We start from the raw sequence: 20120 nt of genomic DNA, 5'->3' as shown, positions 1-20120 counted from the left end.
GGCCCCTGCCCGCGCACGGCTCGGCCCGGCCCGGCCCCGGGAGGGGCGAACACGTGCGGCACAACCGGGGCCCGGCCCCCCCGACAGCGCGGCCACAACCGGCCGCCCGGTTCCAAAAGTGCCCCGCTGCCGGGAGGTGCCCGCCGCGTCCCGGGCGGACAGCGGCCATGCGACGTACACGTAGCCCGACCCTCTCCGTGTCCCCCGGGCCCCCCCCCGGTTGTCCCGCAAGTCCCCCGTAAGAGGCAAATCACCGCCGGCCACAGCCGGCGCGCACCACGCCCGCCCCGGGAACGCGCCCTGCTCCCTGCTCCGCCGCGGCCGGATCGGGCCCCGGAGCCCCGCCGGCACCGGGTACCGGAGAACCGGGCCGGAAAGCGGCGGGCGGGCAGCCCGGAGCCGCGGAGGAGCGGGGCAGGGGCAGGGAGCGCTAACCCGGGCTATTCGGCGTTTCCTTTCGTTTTCTTTCGTTTCGTTTCGTTTCTCCCGCCGGTAACGGGCGGGCAGCGGCTCCGCGGAGCCGCCACGCCGCCGTGTCGGCGGGTAACGCAACGGGCGAGCAGGGCGCTGCCCGCGGAGCCCCTCCGCACCGCGAGTCCCCCCCGGGCCCGGAGCTGCGCCTTCTCCCCGCCGAGCACACCGGAGCGGCGGGGCGGGGGCTGCCGGAGCCCCGCGGCGGGCCCCCGCGGCCCCCGGCAGCTCGAAGGGCACAGAGCCCGCCGCGGCGGGGGCACCGGGCGCGCCAAGTGTCGGGCGGGGGGGTCCCGGGTGGGAAATTCCGTTGTGATTAAAATCCTGCCGCCCCGCAGGGCTCGGATCGGCGCCGAGGCGAGGCGGCGGGGAGCCGGGCGCGCACGGCGGGCAGGTGAGTGTCCCGGGACCGGGGCTGCTCGGGGCCTGCCCGGGCGCCCCTCTCGGGTCGTTACCGGGCGGCGGCTCCGCCATTTACCGGCCCTGTCGGTGCCCTCGTTTCCCCGTGTCCCACCGCAACGGCGAAACGCATTTACCGGCGCCGCAGCCCCGGGCCGGGGGTGCAGGTCCCGCGCAGACGCCGCAGCTCCGGTGCTCACGGTCCCGCGGCGGGGCCGGTTCCCGTTCCCCCGGCGGAGCCGGAGCCGTCCCGGGCGCACCGGGTCGTTCCCCGCCGCGAACCCCACGCAGTAAATCTCTCCTTCCTCGCCGCTCCCCGCTTGCTCCCGGTTCGGCCGGGGGACCGGGAAACGCGCTCGCCGTAGCCGGGCCTCCTCGGGGCCCGACACCGCGCACGGCGCCCCGGCTGTACCGGGCCGCGGCCCCGGTACCGAGGAGCGCCGTGTGGCTCTCAGGGCCGCCGAGGGCCTCGGCCCGCTCCCGCCCGCCGGAGGGCCCCGCTCCCGGCCGGCGGCTCTCGCCGAGGCGCGGCGAAGGGCCGGGGCTGTGCACGGGGCCGCGCTCCCGGGAGCCCGGTGCCGGCCGGTCCCTGCGGCGGGGCGGGCAGGGGCAAGGGCAGGGGCAAGAGCGGGGACCGGAGCGAGACAAGGCAGCGGTGCTCGGCCTTTTGGGCCCTGGGTGGCCGTGGAATTAGGGGCGCTTTCCAGCTCCTGACTTTCCAGCCGCCGTGCCGAGGGCCCGGTACCGGGCCCGGGCGGCTCTGCCCACGCTCCTTGGCCCCGTGGGCTCGCCTGGCGCCAGCGCGCTGCCGCCCGCAGCTGCACCCCGGACGGGCCGAGCGCCAGGCGCGGCCCGCGGGCACGGGGAGTCCGGGCGGGGCGGGACCGGCTCCCCGGGGCGGCTCGGAGGCGGCGGGAGCGGTTCCCCCGCCGGGACCCGCTTCCCTGCCGCCGCCGGGCCGGCCCGGCCGGGGCCCGCTCCCTCCTGCCGCTGCCGGCCCCGGCGGGTGTTCGGGGGACGCAGGCGCCGCGGGTGGACAGGGCAGGTCCCCACCGGGACACGACACGCGTGGGAGCACCCCCGGTCGCCCCCGCTTTTCTCCCGGTGGGGTCGGATCGGGCCCGCTTTGGCGGGCTGAGAGCGGCCGGTTCCCGGCGGGATAAGGCGAGGAAACGGCCCCGGCCAGAACTCAGCGGCCCCGCACAGCCGCGCCCTGCTCGGCCCTGCCCGGGCCCGTCCGTACCGGGGCGGGGGGCGCCGGGGGACACGGCCGGGGCGACCGGCGGGGTCCCGGTGCGGGACCCAGGGGAGGGCGCAGCCCCGGTACTGCCGGCGGGTGTCAGCCCCGGGATGCGGCTCCGGGGCTTTCCCAAGCCGGCTGGGCCGGGGTCACCGGGCTATTAATGGTTATTTTATTTATATCATTAGCGGCGTCCCCTGAGCTCTGTTTACAGCGGGGCCTTGTTGTCCCGGCCGCTCCTGCGCTCTGTTTAGACAGGGGATTATTGTAATGGATGGAGCTCGCCGTGCGGATGCTGCGGCGGAGCCAAGAGCCCCCCCCGGGCCGGAGCGGGGGGGCAGCAGCCCTGCACATCGCGGCCGGCGGGCGGAGCCGCCCCGCACAGCCCCCCCGCCGCCGGGGCCCGGGCGCAGGCGGCCCGGTAGCACGCTGCCCGGCCCGGGGGCCTCGCTCGGGGCGATGCTATCAGCCGCGGGGCCGCTAATTGCTCCATTAGTCTCGCGGGTGCCGAGTGCTGGAGCCGGCCCCGCGCTAATGGCCGTAAACAAACAAACACGGTAATCCGGCCCCGGCTCCGGCGGGGGGCGGGCGGGGACCCCCGACGGCTGCGGGAGGGGACCCCCGGAGGCCGCGGGAGGGGACCCCCGGGGGCTGCGCCCACCTGCCCGCCGCCCCGGGCAGCCCCGAGCCCCGCGGGCCGGGGGCCGGTGCGGGTCCGCGCCGCCGGGAGCTGCCCCCCGCGCCCGGCTCTATTTACACAGAGCCTGCCCTTGTGTAAACGCTCCGCGCCGTGGTTTATCTCAGGGCCCGTCTGTTTCTCGTTCTCTGTCAGCAGCGCCCGGTGAAGGATGGCCCTTTCCCAGGGGCTCGGCCCTGATTTATGTGAGAACGGCAGCGCTCCGGGGACGCCCCCGCACGGCGGGGCCGGCGACGCGCCGCGGGGAGGTCGCGGACCCCGGGGCAGAGCCCGGCGGACGGCCCCGGCGGTGTCCCGCTGCTCCCGGCCCGCTGCGGCCCCGCACGCCCCGGCCACCTGCCGGCACGGCCCCGGCCTCCCCGCGGGGCTCCGCGCACCGAGCCCCGGCCCCGACGGCGGGCGCGCCCCGGGAGGCACCGGGGAGAGCGGGCACGGAGCGGCCCCGCCTGCGGCCACCGGGCCGGGACGCGCTCCCCTGGCGCGCCCGCCTTGGCACGGCCCCTGGCCCGCCGCCTCCCGGGATAAAGAGCGGCTTTTATCCCAGCCGCGACGCTTTCCCAGCAATGACTCCTTTCCGCTCCTGTTCCAAACGAAATGCGCTCTTTAATCCCCGAGAAAGCGGAGGGCTCCTGCAGGCTGAGGAGCCGGGTCCCTGCCAGGGATGCTGCGCGCTCGCCCAGCACCGTGCTGCCTTCCTCTCCCACTGTCCTGTCCCGGCCCTGCCGGGAATGCCTGCGCCCTCCTGCCCACCGGGCCTGCCAGTCGACACCTGCATCTGCCTCTCAGCGTCCTGGGAGCCCCCCTGGTTTGCCCTTGCCAAAAACGACCACCCATGCAGTGCCCGTTTTCTGGAGAAATATGTCACTGCAAATATTTGCTTTTCTTCAGTATTTTCTTGCTCTGGCATTGGCTGATTTACGTTTGCTTCACGGAGACGTATGGTTTGGAAATGTGTCCCCAAACAAAACCTCGATGAGAAATGTGTTTTTCTGACGGTCATACCAAGAGTTTCCAGTGTCCTGAGAAATACCTACGTTTCAAAGTTGGGAGCTTGATTTGAGGGATCCAGGGTGGTGCTGGGTACCAGTAGCTGTGTGTAACATTCAGCACTCAGCATTTTGGGGGATAAGAGTGGCTCTCACAAGGGTGGTGGTCCTTGCAGGAACGGAAGCTCGGTGGGTTTGGACACCAAAGGGGAGGCTGCCCTTTATTTCAGTGTCCAATAGAGCTCCAAAACTTAGCCTGACAGCTTGAGCTCAGTGAGAGCCAAACCACAGGAGCAGGTAAAGGTCATCCTACATCTGAAGCAATGCAGGATAGGAAATGTCAGCACCAAGGACCCCCTCCTGCCTGCTTTGATTCGTCTTCTCTTGCTCACAAAGGATATGCAGGCTTGACAAAGCCACCCTGCTGCACAACATGGCCCTGCGACTGTGGACGTGCAGAGGGTTGTCAAACACCTCTTCCTCTGGAGGAGAATCTGTCATAAATCACAGTTTACCGCTCATGCGACGAGAAGCTCCTGTGCCAGGGCTGCAGCTGGAGGACACCGCCGCAAACACGCACACCAGCAAAACCCGCAGCCTTTCTCTGAGCGCCTTTGCTCTGTGCCTTGGGGGCTGTTGCTGCATGCTTGCGTCCATGAGGTTAAGAACCAGGGCTGAAATTCATCCCTCGGTAGAGGCCCAGCACGAGGCTCGCTCGCCGCTCGCATCCCCAGGCCCGTGTACCACTTGCATCCCATAGGGCTTAAGTGGAGCGTAAGTGGACCCTGGGCCTTGCGCTGGCGGCCTGCCCGGCGCTGGATTTCAGCTTCGAGCCCAGGCCTGCAGCTCTGATTCATGCACGTAATCCTGCTGAGGTCAGCGGGTTTCATCCTGCTCCCACCGCAGCCAGCGGGACGGTTCACACGAGAGTGGCAGGGTCAGGCTCTGTGTTTGCATGCGCTGTAGAAAATGGAACAATTCAGATTAAACCAATTAAATTTTAACAGGTCTGGAAAGCGTTTTATTACATAATAAACAGGGGGGGGGGGATTAGCCGTGTCAGGCTTTGCTGTGTGTGTACTCGCCGAGCGGATCCTTGCTGACCGCGGCACTCGGTGTTCCTCCCGGCTCAGGACCTCCCCGCGCCGCCGCTGGGGCCGGTCCCCAGACAAACACATGGCGCTGCGAGCGCAGCTGCACGCTGGCTCCTGTTCCCGTCCAAGGCGTCCCCCGGAGCATTCTGGGTGCAGTGCTTTTCCTAGCCCAAGCAAAGCCTTTTCTAGAAGAAATTTCGCAAGTCGCTCCGCGGCTGTTTCTGCAGGCGTCCTTTCGAGACATGGAAAGCCTCGTGCCTCGGCACAGGCGTGCTTGTGAGGAGCGAGAAGCCAGGCTGCATCTGTGCGAGGTGCTGACACATGTCTCGTCTTGGAAACAGAGCCGATAAGTTCCTCTTGTTTAGGGCATCTCCCTGGCAGCCAGTCCCCACTTCTCTCGCTGCTTAATCGAGATTCCTCCGGCTGCAGGCAGGGCTTGTTCCCATGCGGGTGAGGCCGTCCTGGAAACGGCTGCCCCCAGAGCTGGCAAATGTGCACCACCATGTACACGGTGTGGCTTTGCCAGGGTGTTCTCAGGGTAAGCAGGCTTCAAAGGGACACCAAATCCAGCCCTCCTTCAGCAGAAACCATGCTGCAACTTTGGCTGTGCCGCAGCTCTCCCCGGGGCGCATGCAGGCAGTGCAGAGGCAGTGGCACTGCTTGGTGCGGTGGCACTCCCCTAGGGGCTCCGGGGCACTGCAGGTCTTCATCCTCTGAGCCGGTAACTTGTCACCGGAGAGCTCGGCAGCGCTGAGCACAAACATTCCACCGCCTGGAGGAAAACTTCTCGCCTACCTGCAGCCGGGGTGCGGGAGCAGGACAGGGGAAGCTCGTCCTCGCTGTTCCCAGTCGGCAGCCCCAGGCAGCACGGCATGGAGGGCTCGGCTGGAAGGCGTTTTGCACGCCGCTTCCCAAGGCGGCTGCAGGCGAGCTCCCGGTGCTGTGGCATGTTTTTCCCTGGAAGTGGAACGGCTGCCGCGGGTGGAGACTGCGGCATGTTGAGGGGAAGCAAAGGAAAACAGCTCCCTGTCTGGCTACTGTGGCTGGAAAGGTTAATTGCGGAGCGTGCACTCGGTCTGTGCACTTTTAATAAACACCCATTCTTTCGTTTTCCTTTAAAATAGTTTTCGCATTTTGCCATTGCGACTCATGTTGCTTCCTCCTGCGACAGCTCCTCGCCAGTGGCTGCTGCACAAATAGAGCAGCTCCTGGGTCCCTCACGCAGGCAGGCAGGTGGGAGATTTGAAGGTCTCTGTTAATAGTTTATCTCTGAGTTAGTTTAATGAATTCTCCTCGTAATTACTACGCAGGAATTGTTAGTATATCCCAATGAATCAGAACTTTCTAACAACAACTCTGGATGAAATTATAAACTGTTTTTCTATCTTGGAGTGGAGTCTTGAGAGAGGATTCCTAATTGTTCTTGTCCCCTCTGGGGCCAGTGCCGGATTATCCCACACAGGCTTCTCTGCAGACTTGTTTTTAGTCTATCAGTGGGCTCTCTGCCAGACCTAAGAGATGGGGAACTCAGTTTTCCAGATTTAAATCCCCCCTCCACCCTTCCACTCCACTTACACCTCTAAGGAAGAGCATGGATTAGAGAGGATTTGCCCTCATGGGGCTTTGGGTTGGGTTTGTGAAGATGTGTCCTTAAAAGCTTGCCTTTTGTTTTTTTTTCCCCATGTAAATCTGACTCCCAACTTTGCACTGGGAATGGGCAGAAGCGAGGCTGTGCTGTTTGGAGAGCAGACACCTCCCATTTCATCACAAATACTTGCCTTCCAATGGCATTTTGTTTGCGAGGTGATGGCTTGTCTGGGAGGACAACCAGGTGGCGGTGGGGCTGGCGTGTCCGGTGCCTGGAGCAGGGCATGGGTGGCACTTTGGGAGCAGGACAGGGGTGACCCCCTCCTGCTTGCTGTGCTTCAGGCACACATGCAAAAGGCTGGATGGGCCCAAGACTCATCCAAAACTTGTCCCCATGCTGGCAGAGCTGGCTCTCTTGGTGCGACTCACGGCTTACCCCTGTCTCAGTGCACTGGAGCCCACGGGCAGCCATGTTGGGTCACCTCCACCAACGCTGCAAACAACCTTTGCAATGGTGTCACGCCAACCCTTGGGCACATGGACCAAGGCAAAGGCAGCTGGGAGCTAGCACGGGGCCAAGGCAGCTCTTCCTTTCCCCATCCCTGCCATCGCAGGGAGGGAAGGGGCCACGCCGCCGGCCATGCCCCGTCCCGCTGACGCCTGTCTGGCTGCCGGGACACCCCGGCGGCCCCGTCCCAGGCACGTCCCCAGCGCCCGGCACTGTGCCGCGGGGCCACTCGGGCCCAGGCGCCCTTCTCCAAACATCCCTCCCGCCGCGCGCCCGGTACCCCCGCCGCCCGCCCCCGCTGCCCCGCGCACCCGCCCTGCTGACGGCGGGGAAAGTCGGAGCCGTGTCCTTGCGCCGACCTTCGGCTGACCTTCCAGTAACGCTCGAGAAACCCTCGGAAAGGCTTTCTCATTGTGCAGCCCCAGGGTTTCCAGGGAATTAGTCAGCAGGCTGGAATTGTGCTCTGTGTATGTGACCCCCCCGCTCAACCCCCACCCCCCCCACCCCCCCCCGCCTCTCCCATCGCTGGAGCCGGACCGGTCCAAGAGATATGTTGCCAGGGTGACAGCGAGGTGTGATGGATGGACAGAGAGTGGCTGTGGAGTGGCAGGGCCGCTGGTCAGTAACCCAGGGCTGTGTTTATAAGAAGGAAGAGGCTGTTTCCTGGAGCTAACATAATGCAGCTCTAAAAAAGGCAGGGGAAATACATCATGCGAGGAGAGCGCAGCCCAGGGAGGGGAGGGCCGCTGGGGAGCCCAGCACCAAAGCGAGCCTGCAGGTCAAGGTGCCTTTGACAGGGGCCTTTTTTATAGGCCATTTGCGTGAGAGTTCGCTGCTGTTTCTCTGCAGCCCTGACAGCGGCTCAAGGCCCAGCCGGGGCTCGGGGAGGGTCTAATCTCAACCGCCGCTTTCCAGCCCTTCGGCGTGGGACCCGCTGATTTATTTAGAAAATAAATAACGCTGGCTGACTATTGTTCGGAGTGACAGCCCCCCCGCGGCAGGCAGGAGGAGGTGTGGGGAGCCGGGAAAGGACCGTGGGGCCGAAGGAGTGAGGGGCTGGCCTGCAGCCCCCAGCCCGGGCAGGGCGATGCTCCCAGCCCTGGCCCCTGCCCACGCTGGGGGACCTGGGGTGTCCCCAGGACACCTCCCACAGCAACAGAGGTGAACAGCACGGCATGGGGACATCTACCCTCCTTCCCCACATCCAGCTTTGGTGGGTTTTCTCCCTTTTTGCCACATTGCAGGTGTGCGAGTGCCTGTACCCGGCGTCTCCCACAGGGTCTCATCCCCGTGTCCCTGTCACCTCCCAGCCCCAGCTGCGCTCCCCCTGTGGCCACCCGCTCCATCCCGGCGCTGCCACCACCAGGGTCTGGCTGCTCCGTCCCACCGAGCTGCAGGACAGCGCTTGGGCTCCTCTTCTGCAGGAGCCGAGCCCTCAGGTAGCTGTGGCACCTCTGTCCTTGCGCTGTCCCGGCACCCCGCTCTGCTACGGTACGCGGGGAAGCCAATCGAAGCCCAGGAAAATAGCCCTGGATTTTTTTTTTCCCCTGCAAAAATTTTATAATTCAACATTTTAGAAAAGAATTTCACAGACACACACAGATCTAATCTCATCTGGCTGTAAGTTGCAGCATTTTCTACATAGGCACAAACTGCTTCTATCACAGCTGAAAAATTACCGAAATCTTAAAAATATTTCTGTATTCTTTCTTCTACTATTTTATTCTTATAGCTTTGAAATAGCTGAGCAAATTACATTGCATTTATTTATACTTTTCTCTTTTCTAAGAGTACAAATGCTTAGAAAAATGACAGCATAGCGAAAACAAGATGAGAAAACAGAGGAGGAAATCTCATGCAAACGTCCAGCTTTCTTCAAGCAGCTACAGGGTTGGGGAGAAAAAGGAGACAATGGAAACATTAAAACAAGCTGTTTCCACATTTTGATCAGCTTTCTGGCTTAAGAAACTGAAAAAAATAAAAATTTTAATTAAAAAAAAATTTTCAAAAAATCCCATAGAAAAGTTAAATGAAAAGCTCCTGTTTTCCATATAATAGTTTTCAGTTGAATTCGTTTTAGGCAAGAAAATTTTCAGTAATTTTCATAACTTATTTTTTCACATTTTTAGTAATGATAATTCTATGTTATAAATAAAAATTCTCGATTTCCAACTTTTCAGCAAATATTTGGGTTCGGGTGCTGTCCTCACTGCTGTGGGAGTAATTTTTTCTTTCAAGTGGAGCCTCATTTTTGGCTCAGGTTTTTGCTTTTTCCCTTTTTTCTTCGGAGGAGTGTTATGTCTTCAGCGCTGTTCAGACTTCCCTTCTCTAATTCATGCAAATACTGCGTTGTGCACAAATTCCTCAATGAGTTTAAACTCGTTATTATTTATTAATCAGCAAACAATTTTTTTTTCGCAGCCCCGCCTGATTGCTCTCTGAAAACCGCTTTCTAAAGAAGCATTTGATGAGTATTTGTATATTTAATGTTTGCATTGTTCTAAGTGACTTTTAACATTACGTTCTCTCACCCGCTTTCAGTTCAAACCAGCGTGCTCACACGCACTTACAGCTCGGATTTTATGCAGCTGTATTGAACGGCTCGGAAAAAAAAAAAAAAAAAAATCCATATTGTTGAGTTCCTTGGTTTGCCGACACATCCATCACTGCTGCAGCAGCAGCGCTCAGTGCTGGGGACTGGCCGCACCCTGCAGCCCCAGCCCGTGGCTGGGTTTTTCCAAAACGCCGTTTTGTTCCCCATGTTTCTGGGAGCTCTTCTCGCTCGGTTCCCACCCGCTCCATGGACATGGGCTGGTCAGGAGGGAACAGGGCCGGCTCTGGGGCCGTGGGGGCTCATCCTCCCAGCTCTGCAGCTTAAGGCCGCCCAGCTCCTCCGCGAGCCTCCCCAGGTGGCCATGATATTTCTAAAGGACTGGTCCCTGTGCCGCAGTAAGCTCATTAGCTAATTCCCTTATTACGCGGCACCAACTGAAGCATGTGTGTTTGGGTTTGCAGGCAGCCCCCTCTCGCCTTCCCCCCCAGCTTGCCTTGCCTCCGCTGCACTCCCTTCTCTTTGTTTTAGCTAGGAAGGCGGGCTTCTAAAACTTCCCTTGGCTCGGCCATTTTGGGCGCGTGCTCATCCCTCCCTCGCCCTTCCCGGGGTGTTTGCTTGGCTCCCGCAGCCCCAGCCAGAGGGGCTGCAGCCGGCGGAACGGGCAGGACCCTGCTTGCCCGGCGCCTTTGCCTCCACCAAAGTGGCTTTTCGGGCCCGTTCACATTGCCCTGTCAATCTCGGAGCCCGGCCGGGCGAACGTGCTGAAGGTTTGGTTCAGACAAAGGGAGGCACGGGGCTTTCCCGGCATGGAGGAAGCAGCGTGGAGGCCGGGCAGCAGGAGTTGTGGTGGTCTTCGCATCGCCCCCGCTTTGGAGAGGGCCCGTTGGGTCTTGTGGCTCATCAGCAAACCAATGCCGAACATGCTGGATGCTCACCCGCCACCACCAAGCCTCTCGTCCTCAACCATGGGGAGCCTGGGGGGCCTCTTCCCTCACCGCCGGCTCCGGGAGGAGCCCGGTCACAACCCCTGGCTGGGGAAGAGGGACGGACCTGACATCCCACCCTCTTCCTTCTGGGGGGCCACACGCCGCAAGGTCCACCTCGCGCCGGCGCTTTCCGGCCCTCTGTGAGAACGTACAAATTGTGGCTCCTTCATTGACTTTGAAGAATGTCCCTTTATTCACAATGTTATTTCCTTTAATCACTGTGGGGTTGCAGGAAATCTTCTTGGAAAATTATTTCAGATTGGCTGGAATCACCGTACGGTCGCAGGGATGGAAAACTCACTTGAACTTGTTTTCATTTTACCCTAAAAAGTCACTGTCCCCAGAAGGTTCAGATGAATTTGGATAAACATGTGAGTTCCGAGGATTTTGTTGTTGTTGAGCAGTTTTCTTCCTTTTTTTTTTTTTTTTTTTCCCAAAATGAACCTCTGCATCTTTCCAAGTTCCTGAGCTTTACTCAAGACCAGGGGTGCAGAGTCAAAGGAAAAATGGGACATTTGCATAAACAGACTGAAGACAGGCAAATACATCATGAACGGACACGACATGCAAGTAGAGATAACGAAGTAAGTGGCAGCTTTGGCTGTCAGCTAAGAGCCACAACTGAATTTTATTCTACTTGAGGATATCTATGCTTGCCGATAGCGAAGAAACAGAAGGTGTGCTCAGTCTCAACGTTTGTGGGACTTCACTTAAATTCCTATGTGAAATTCTCATGGGTGGGGGAGAGGAATGTGGTCTAAATGAATGAGGTCTAGATGGACATGGGGCTACATTGAAGCAAAACTGTCTGGAAAACTGTTGAAAGGGGAGTTACCAGGGCTTAACCCTCAGACAGACCTGCTCTGGACCTAGGCCTGGCCAATGATTTCATGGGATCTTCACCTTCAAGCAGTGGCAGTCTGGTAGGGCCTGCAAGAGTGCAGCTCAGCTTCTCTTGACAAATTGGAGAAATCTGAAAGAAAACTACAGATAAAAACAAAATAAGGCTTTTCTATGAGTTGGGGAAAATCAACTGCACACCCACTAGCTGTGCATTGAGCAAGCTTTTTCTGAGGAAGGTAGCTGGAGGTGACGGTGGGTCCCAAAGGGAGAGCGAGCCAGCAGTGTCCTGCTGAGTGAGAAGAGCGAAGTGACACTGGGACATATAAACAAGGTGTTCGTGGGACACCTGATGTAATCCTGCCTCACTCAGAAAGTGTCAGCCTGAGTGCTGGGTCCCACTTTGGGCTGAGCATTTCAAGTTGTGGTTCTGGGAGGAAGCCCAGGGAAGAACAAGAGTGATCAGAAATTCAGAAAACATGACATACTGGAGGAGGCTGAAGGACCAGGGTAGCTTAGTATCAAGAAGAGACAACTGCAGGGAAATAAGATAAAAGTCTTCAAATGCATAAAGTGCTGCTACGAAGCAAGAGATAATGGGCTATTCCTTTTTTTCAGGGTGGAAAGAACAAGAAACCATGGGCTCACCCTGCAATGACTGCAGCAAAGGAGATTAAAACTCGTTTTTCTTGGGAGCTGCCTTCACCACTAGCGGCTTCTTGTAGGCAGAATTTAGACAAAACCACCACCAGGAAGGGTTTGCCTCCTTTGGCGGCAGGCAGACAGGCTGGGTGACCTTTCGAGGGCCTTCCAGGCTTATTTTTTATGATTCTATGAATACGGATACTAGAAAGAGAGATCATTTTGCCTCTAGCCAGTCTATTTGGGACTGGTCCTTGCCAGGTGTGTTTTTCTTCAGCTGTGGATGCCGTCCAGGTTTCCGTCAACCCCATCAGCATTTTTGTTATTTAATCTGAAGCACTTCTTCTACATTTTTTTTTAGTCCAATCTTTTCTCCATTTCTGTAGATCCCCATGGTCCTTCGTCTCCTGGGAAGGTCACATGCCTTGTGTGGTCTCCACCAAGCCCTGCACAGAGAGACCTCCTCTTCCCCATCCAATTGACCGTATGCCTACATGTGGGATCCGAGAACACCCTAGGGCAGACCCAGCCTTGCTCGTGAATCTGTATGGTGACAGACCCATGGTGTTGCAAGCTCCTGTCTAGCTCGTGGTTTCACTCCCACCGCAAGGCCCCCATGGGTCGTCCGTGGGCTGGGTGTTTTTCTGTTTGGAAAACAGGGCTTACAACAATTGCCCCCCTCCATCTGCGGGCCCGCAGATGTCACCTCTTCCGTGTTTACACCGAGTTCATGCGATGTGAATTTTTGTGTGTGTACTGAAAACATGATACATTTTTACTCACTATGTTTAAGATCAGAGTTAGTCATTAGATCACCTATTCTGATCTCCCCAAGTGCTGCATCTTATTATTCTTTTGGGATCCAAATAACTTGGGTTTTCACTCAAGCATCTGGTCTGAAGAAGTGAGGGAGCTCAGAGTTTTGTCTTACTGACTAGTGGTTAATCCAGCGGCTAATCAGCATTGCTCAGAAAATGCATGTCTTATTTCTTATGCAGCTTTGTCTGGCTTTTAATTTCCAGCCATTGATTCTTGTTCTGCCTTTTTGGCTGGAATAAAAACACTTTGGTACATGGTATTTTCTTACTATCAGAGTACTTGTGCATAGCAGTCAAATTTCTTAAGCTTTTTTAAGGAGAAAACAGGTTGAGCTTGATTCTGTCACTGTGGGGTGCGTTCTCCTGCCCTTGTGTCTTTTCTGTGGCTGTTTTCTGCACCCTCTCTCATTTCACAGAATAATTTTGGCCTCGGGAGCTCTGGCGGTACACCCCGCTGGTCAGGCCTTCATCAGTCAAATTTTGGAAATGTCTGAAGATGGAGATGCCACCGTCTCCCCAGTGCTGGTGCTGCTCTGAGTTTTCAACCCACATTCCTCTCCCCTTTCAGCCCCAGTCTGGCTGTGAGGGTGCTACGGAAGACTGAAATGGTGAGGGGAAAGGACATCTTCTGCAGGTTCTGAAATGGGGGCACCAGGCCAGCCCTGGGACCTCCAGGCTGGCTCCCCCTCCCATGCTGTGTTCGGGTGCAGGACACTGCATCCTAACTCCTGCTCCCCACGCTCCCGGCTTCACAACCCAGGCTGCAGCTGCTACGTGGTCCCGGCATCAAGCTCACATCCAGCTTTTACTTTGACTTGGTCACAGCAGGCAACCCTGTGTCCCTGTCCTACAGCAGGGGCTGCAGCAGGATGCCAGCAGCCAGTTCGTGCTGCCCCTCAGTCTGGCTGCACCCAGAGCCTTTGAGGGACATTTTTTGACAATTGGCATTACTTAGAACAAATATTTAATCAGAATACTGTACGATGCTAAGCACCTTGCAGATATCTGTGTGAGATAGCCACGGCCTCACTGCTCGCTGCTTCTTCGAAGCCGCTGCTTTTGGTCCTTCGGGCAGTTTGTGTCCACACTTCAGTCCCCCATTGAAACCTATTTGTTTCTAATTTTCGAGCAAGAATTCCTAAGAAGATCCTATTAAGACAGCTATGAACTAATAATATCTTCACCATATATGGTGCATTTCACCCTTGGTTTGTGCACGGCTGTAAGTATATGCTGCAGTGCGTGCTGAATGCTGCCAGATGCTTGCTGGAGCGCGGTTCTTACCCAGCCCAGCACGGCCCCGTGCTCTGCAGGAGCCCAGGGGCTGGCCCCTTCTCCCACCAGGTATGTTTTGGCCAGGCCCCTGCTCCGCCTTTTGTGTGGCATCAAAACTGGCTCTGCCTGGTCTGTGCTGTGCTGGCACTTCTGTGCTTTCACAGCATTGCATTTCAAAGGCCTGGTTGCAAGGAGGCGCATGCATGTTACCTGCAAGTCTGGCCAAAAATCTGATGCTGCAGTGCACAAGGGAACCCTGCAGCTCTGGAGAATGTGCCGTTTTGATGCTCACAAAGGAAAAATCTTTGCCTAAACCTGAGGTACAGCATGGAAAGTGCTAGCATTATATACCTGCCGTTAGCCCTGCTCAGTTTTGTTTCTCATTCTCCCATCCATGGCACCACAGCTGGGTTATGCCTCCCCTCAGAGGTGGCCAAGGCGACAGCGACTGCAGAACCGACTGTGACGTGCCAGGCGCCAGCAGGTCCCAGCTCCGGAGGGCAGGTACGTCCCCAGGTGCCAGCCCCGCCAGTGGGACGGTGCTGGGACACCTCTGCCTGCGCCCCAGCAGGTCAGCCCACCGAAACCTGCCCAGACGTGCCGGGGGCTCTTTAATGGCCAGGCTGGGGGGACAGACCTGGTGCTTCCAGGTCTCCTCTCATGACATCCGCCGAGTCCCATTCCCGCACTAATCTTGTCATTCTATCCAAAACAATTATGGAGGGCTTGTTGTTTTTGGCACGGTCCTTTATTTACAAATCCCATCCTGCTTATAGCTCATGGTTTCATTATCCTCTAGATGTTTACAGAGCTCCTTTTCTTAATATTTGTGCCATTATTTTACTAGGGACCCGGGTGAGACTTTCCAGACAGTGATTGTCTGGCTCATCCTCTCCCCCACCAGCTCTTTCTGGAGAAGTGCACGTTCCCCCACTCTTGTCTCTGCCCTGGGTGCCCTCTCTGCTGTACCTGCGCCATCGACATCCTCCCTGAGCCTCCAGCTCCTGATCATCGCCTCTCCTCCGCACAGCCTCCCCTGCTCTCCCTGCTCCCAGAATTGGGATGCGGGTGCGTGTCTGGCCGTGGGAGCAGCCCCTCGGCTGGCTTTTGGCTGCCGGAGGACCGTGTCCTGGGAAGGCAGCCGGTGGCAAACCCGACACTGGGATTTGGGGGTCATTTGCATGGCACAGAGGTGGGTCGCCGGCTTGTGCTGTGTGCCTCGCTCTGATGCTCGCTCCTGCCCGTGGGCTGTCTGTCACAGGGTCTTGTTTAACCTTCCCTGCCACAATATCTCGCAGCCTTTAATCTGTTTATCCTCGTAACCCTGCGATGAGGTAAAGCAGAGTTATCCTCATTTCAGAGGTAGGGAACCGAAGGGAGCCTTTTCAAATGCAGATCAGTGCTTAATGATGCAGAGATAAAGATTTTAAAAACATGCCCGAGACAACAGGCATGAGGCGTGTAACCGAGCTGGCTGCTTCTGCAAATCCCATTAAGCGCCTCTGCCTTTTCCAGCTCTTGCTGTCTCAGGGCAGTGCTGGCAGAGGGGCAGGGACACGTGGCAGGGCCAGGCGCGGGGGTGCCCGGTGTCTCAGCCTCGGGCCCTGGAGCAGGGCTGGCAGAGGCAGCGGTTCAGCCTCCCGGGGTGCGCCAGGGTGCCAGGGGACACACAGCCCCCGCACAAAGTGCACCCTGATGTGCACCAGTGCTTGAGAGCCTCTGCTGCGTTTGGGATTGAAAACTAAAGCAATGGGCGTATGCATTGAAATGTAAGGTGGGGAATGTGTGTGAGCACCTGCTTGGCTGAACTCTGGCAGCTAAAAGAGAGGGAGGGCGTGGGGAGCTGGACCAAGGGATGCTCTGCCCAGGAGGAATTTCCCTTTGGTTACGAGGTGCAAGTGCTCTCCGTCCATGCAACGCAGGCAGCGCCACACACGCTGCACCACGAAATGGAGAGCGAGCAATAACCAGGGGCTCGCTGTGCTGCCCCTGCCTGGGCAGTTGGTAGCTGCAGCTGATGTGCTTAAAAGCCAAGGCTGCGGGAGGTGTTCGTGCCCCTGCGGGGCTCGCTGCGGGGCTCGCTGCTGCTCCCGGGCAATTGTTGCTGTGCTTGTGGGAATGCGGCGGCTCGGGCTGCGCAGAGGTCAGTGCCTTTGTCTTGCTGCAGGGAGTTTATCTCTGCGGATCTTGCCTGCTTTCCTGGGTCAGGCTTCACCTCCTCTGTTATCAGCAAACGCAGGAACAGCCCATTCCAGAGCCAGGCTGCGGAGGAACCTCTCGACCCCCTTGCAGGGGGAGGCACCTCTCACATCCCATCCCTCCCCTGCTGGCGGGCACCACCAGGCCCTGAGGGACGCGGATGGGACCTGCAGGACCGTGGTTGCCGTCCCCTGGCTGTGGGCAGTGGGCAGGACGGTGTGCTGGGAGCAGCAGTGCTGCACGTTTTGCATGGGTGCTCAAGGTCAGAGGCAGAGGAAGAGGCAGTGGAGCTGACAGAGCCATCCCCAGCCTCATCTCCACTGGGTCCTCCACCCCAAATGTGCGGAGGGGACAGGTCTCCATCAGCAGCACCGACGGCACCGACCCCTCCTTCCCCAAGCCGCCCCGTCCGTGCGCACCCTCCCCTTCCCAGCAGCTCCTGCTGGACCCCTCCAGCTGTCTCCAAAACTCAAACCATTAGCATTTCCTGTTCAAACATTTCCAATAAATAAATGGAGACATCATGCCACAAGCCCACAAGTGACCCAGAGGCGGGTCCGAGGCCGGGATGGACACGACCACCCAGCGCCCGACCCCCTGGCTGGGCGCCAGCGCTGCCTTTGTTTGAATTCCCGGGTGAGTAAGCGCTTGGCTGACGCCAGCCAAAATGCCATAAGAAAATTATTTTTTTATATTAAATAAATTGTTTTCAGTAAATCTGCTCCTACACCAGGGTCCTGAACCTACCCGCAGCACGGGGTGCCCTGCAAGGAGCCGGGCTCCTCTCCCCTGGCCACGTCCTGGCCAGGCAGAGGGACAGGCGCTGCCCGGAGGGGACAGCTGGGACCGGCTGTGCCGTGGGTGCTTCCGTCCCCTCCGTCCCCAGCTGTGCAAAACTCCGTGCCTTGACACAGCGATGCCTCACCCACCCCGGGGCTGGGGATGCTGGGGACCGATAACCGAGTCCCTTCTCCATTTGGTCCTTTGCACCCTTAGGACAGCACCTTCAATGCCCCAGGGCGCTGGGCTTCATTTTCTGGGCGGCTCATGCAATGGCCACGGTCTCCGAGCAGCTCTGCTGCCCTCTGCCAGCAGGTGGGTGCTGGGTGCCACACACCCGCTCACGCTGGGACACCAGGAGCGATGTGTCTGTGGACTTACAGAAGGAACTGGAGAACCTCTGGTGGTGCCCAGCGGTGGTAGGAGAGGTTGGAGCCCAGGTGGGGGGTGTGCTCCCTTGTTCTTGTGAGCACACAGGCCTTGTCCTCACTGCACCGAGCTATTCTCCAGCTTCCAGAGCCTGCCTTTGGAGCTAACCAAGCTCTTTCATGGAATTAGGAAAAATTATGGGAATATACCTCCCACTATTTTTATTATATTTTACTGAAGACAACACTTCCTGAAGGAACATGGTGTTTTAGGCAACATTTTGCTCTTGAAATTTTCTGAAACATTTAAGGAGGTAGAAACACCCTTCATAAGCAGAGGTGTAGATGTTCTGCTCCCGGGAGAAGCATTCATTTAGCAGCACGTTGCGCCCTGGCACCACTAGACTTCAGAAACTGAAATGCAGTGAAACTGCTTTTTAACAAATTCGTTTGATGGAAAAACTGGGGGCACCCGTGGGGCTGTGCGCGGGCACTGCCCACCCCTGGCCATGCCAGGGGCCAAGCATCTGCTGGCGTTGTGGCTTACTGCGAAGACAGCGGCGGGGCCCCTTCGAGGCTCTGCTGGTGCCCCGCGGTGGGGCCGGCAGCTCCGGCTGCCTCGGGGCTCAGTGCCATCAGCACTCAGAGGTGCTGACAGACAGACCCAGCGAGGGGCTGGCGGGGGCCGGAAACTCCTGATCCCTCTTTATCTGCCCCTCGCCCTGCTCTCTCGTCTCCCCGTCTGGCCTGCTATCTCACGCTCCTGTTCCCGGAGCTCCCTGCCTGCTTGGAGGCTGCCCTCCCCACGGCCAGGCACCGGCCCCCTCCCTCACCCCAGAGCCCCCCCGGAGCACCAGCCCTGAAGGGGGGAGACACCTCAGGTGCCCCCATCGCGTGTCCGCATGCTGAGCATCAGCAGTGGCAGCAGGCAGGTGCCTGGGACGGGGATCTGCAGCAGCTGTGCACTGCAGGTTGGAGTCTTCCCAAAAGATGCCGGCTGCTCCTGGGTCCTGGGTACCAGCCCCAAATCAAGCTCAAGTTTTTCCCATGGCTCTTGTGCCACCCCTGATCCCACCCCGTTGCTTTGCACACCCACTGCCCCAGCTGGGCAGGGTGCTGGTGGGGAGGGGGTGTCAGGATCCGCAGTTAATGTAGCTGCCCCTAAACGCGCTGCCAGAGATCAGCTAATCTGATAATTACAGCAACAAAAGCCATTTAGACAAACCATGACCTGACCCCGGGAGCTTGGAATGAAAACATTTTACCCTCCTCTGTCTGGATCCTGCACTGAGAAAACATCTGTATTCAGAGGAGGACTGGGAAAACGGCCCCGCGCAGCACCGGTGGGAACGGCCGTGATGCTGCCCCTGCCTGCACCCTGCCTGTGCCCAGCCTCGGTCCCCTGGGACGGGCTCCAGGCAGCGGGAGGGCAGCGGTCCCCACGTCCCCGGGGTGCCCGAGCTGTGCGGGAGCCGTGCTGGCTGCCGTGCCCCCGCCGGAGGGGCTGAGCGCGGGGGGCCGTGCCTGCGTGCGGTGCACGCCCGGGGGCTGCTTCGCTCTGGGTAAGGTGTGCGAGCCTTCACGTTGAGTGGCAGGTCCTTGCTGGCTGTCAGTCTGCGGCAGGAGATGAAGGGAGGGCTGCCTCGGGGCCGGCTCCCATGTTTCTCTTGCTTTTCCATGCGTCTTGGTGGCACCCTTTGTGTAGGCTGGGGAGATGAAAGCACAGGGCCAGAGGGATGTTGCTAACGCACAGCCACCCGGCTGCCTGCTCCTTTGTGCCTGTCTATCTCGTTCCTGCATCTGTTCCCAGAGGAGCCCCAAACCACGCAGCCGAGGGCGCGCGACACCGGCGGGGCTGGGGGCAGCCGCCGCACCAGCCGGTAACTCCTGCCGGCTCGGCGACCCCGGCCTCGCAGGCACGGGCAGCGGCACAGAGCACACCAGCACTGCTGGGCTGCCCGGCAGTCCCTGAGGGAGGGGAGCAAAACCATGGCCATTTGGGGAAAAAGCTTTCTTTTTTTGTTTGTTTCCCTGCAAGTGGCACCGCTCAGCCTGCCCCAGCAAGTGGCTGCGCGGTGGCTTGGCACAGCCAGCTCAGCGGGCAGTGCTGCTGCACTGGGGAAGGGCCTGGCCCTGTCCCCAAGTGTCCCAGCGCTCTTTGGAGAGCGGTCGGATTAGAAACCAGTTAGAGCAGCGCGAGGCCGCCAGTCTGGGGACTCCCCTGCGTTTCTGTCTGCTCCAGGAATGGGAAGCTCTCCGCAGCCTCGGTCGGCCTTTCCCCTCGCAGCATCCCACTCGCACAGAGCTTTGGTCCTCGTGAGCCGAAAATGTGACCTACCGGAGGTGGGCTACCCCCATTTGCCTCTGGCGCCCTTGTTCTCATCTGCTGCTTCCCTGCTCATCGTCTCTGCGTTAGGAGTGTCCACAGACCCCAAGGAGCCCAAGTGCTCCCCATTAGGTTGGGGGAAGGGTTTCGGTTGAGGTTAGGAACGAGATTAGGGTTAGGGTTCGGGTTAAGGTTAGGCTTATGGTTAGGGTTCGGTGCTGCGCAGCGCCCGGCAGTGTCACCAAGTCATCAGTGTCACCGAGTGGCGCGGGTCAGGGCTCAGCCCCGGGCGCGGCGGGCTCGAGGCGGGACGGGGACACCCTCGGGCCGGCTCCGCTGCTCGCGACCCG

The sequence above is a fragment of the Cygnus atratus genome, chromosome 7 (genome assembly GCF_013377495.2).
Source record: "Cygnus atratus isolate AKBS03 ecotype Queensland, Australia chromosome 7, CAtr_DNAZoo_HiC_assembly, whole genome shotgun sequence".
Classification (NCBI taxonomy): domain Eukaryota; kingdom Metazoa; phylum Chordata; class Aves; order Anseriformes; family Anatidae; genus Cygnus; species Cygnus atratus.
Note: the sequence above shows the minus strand (reverse complement) of the source record.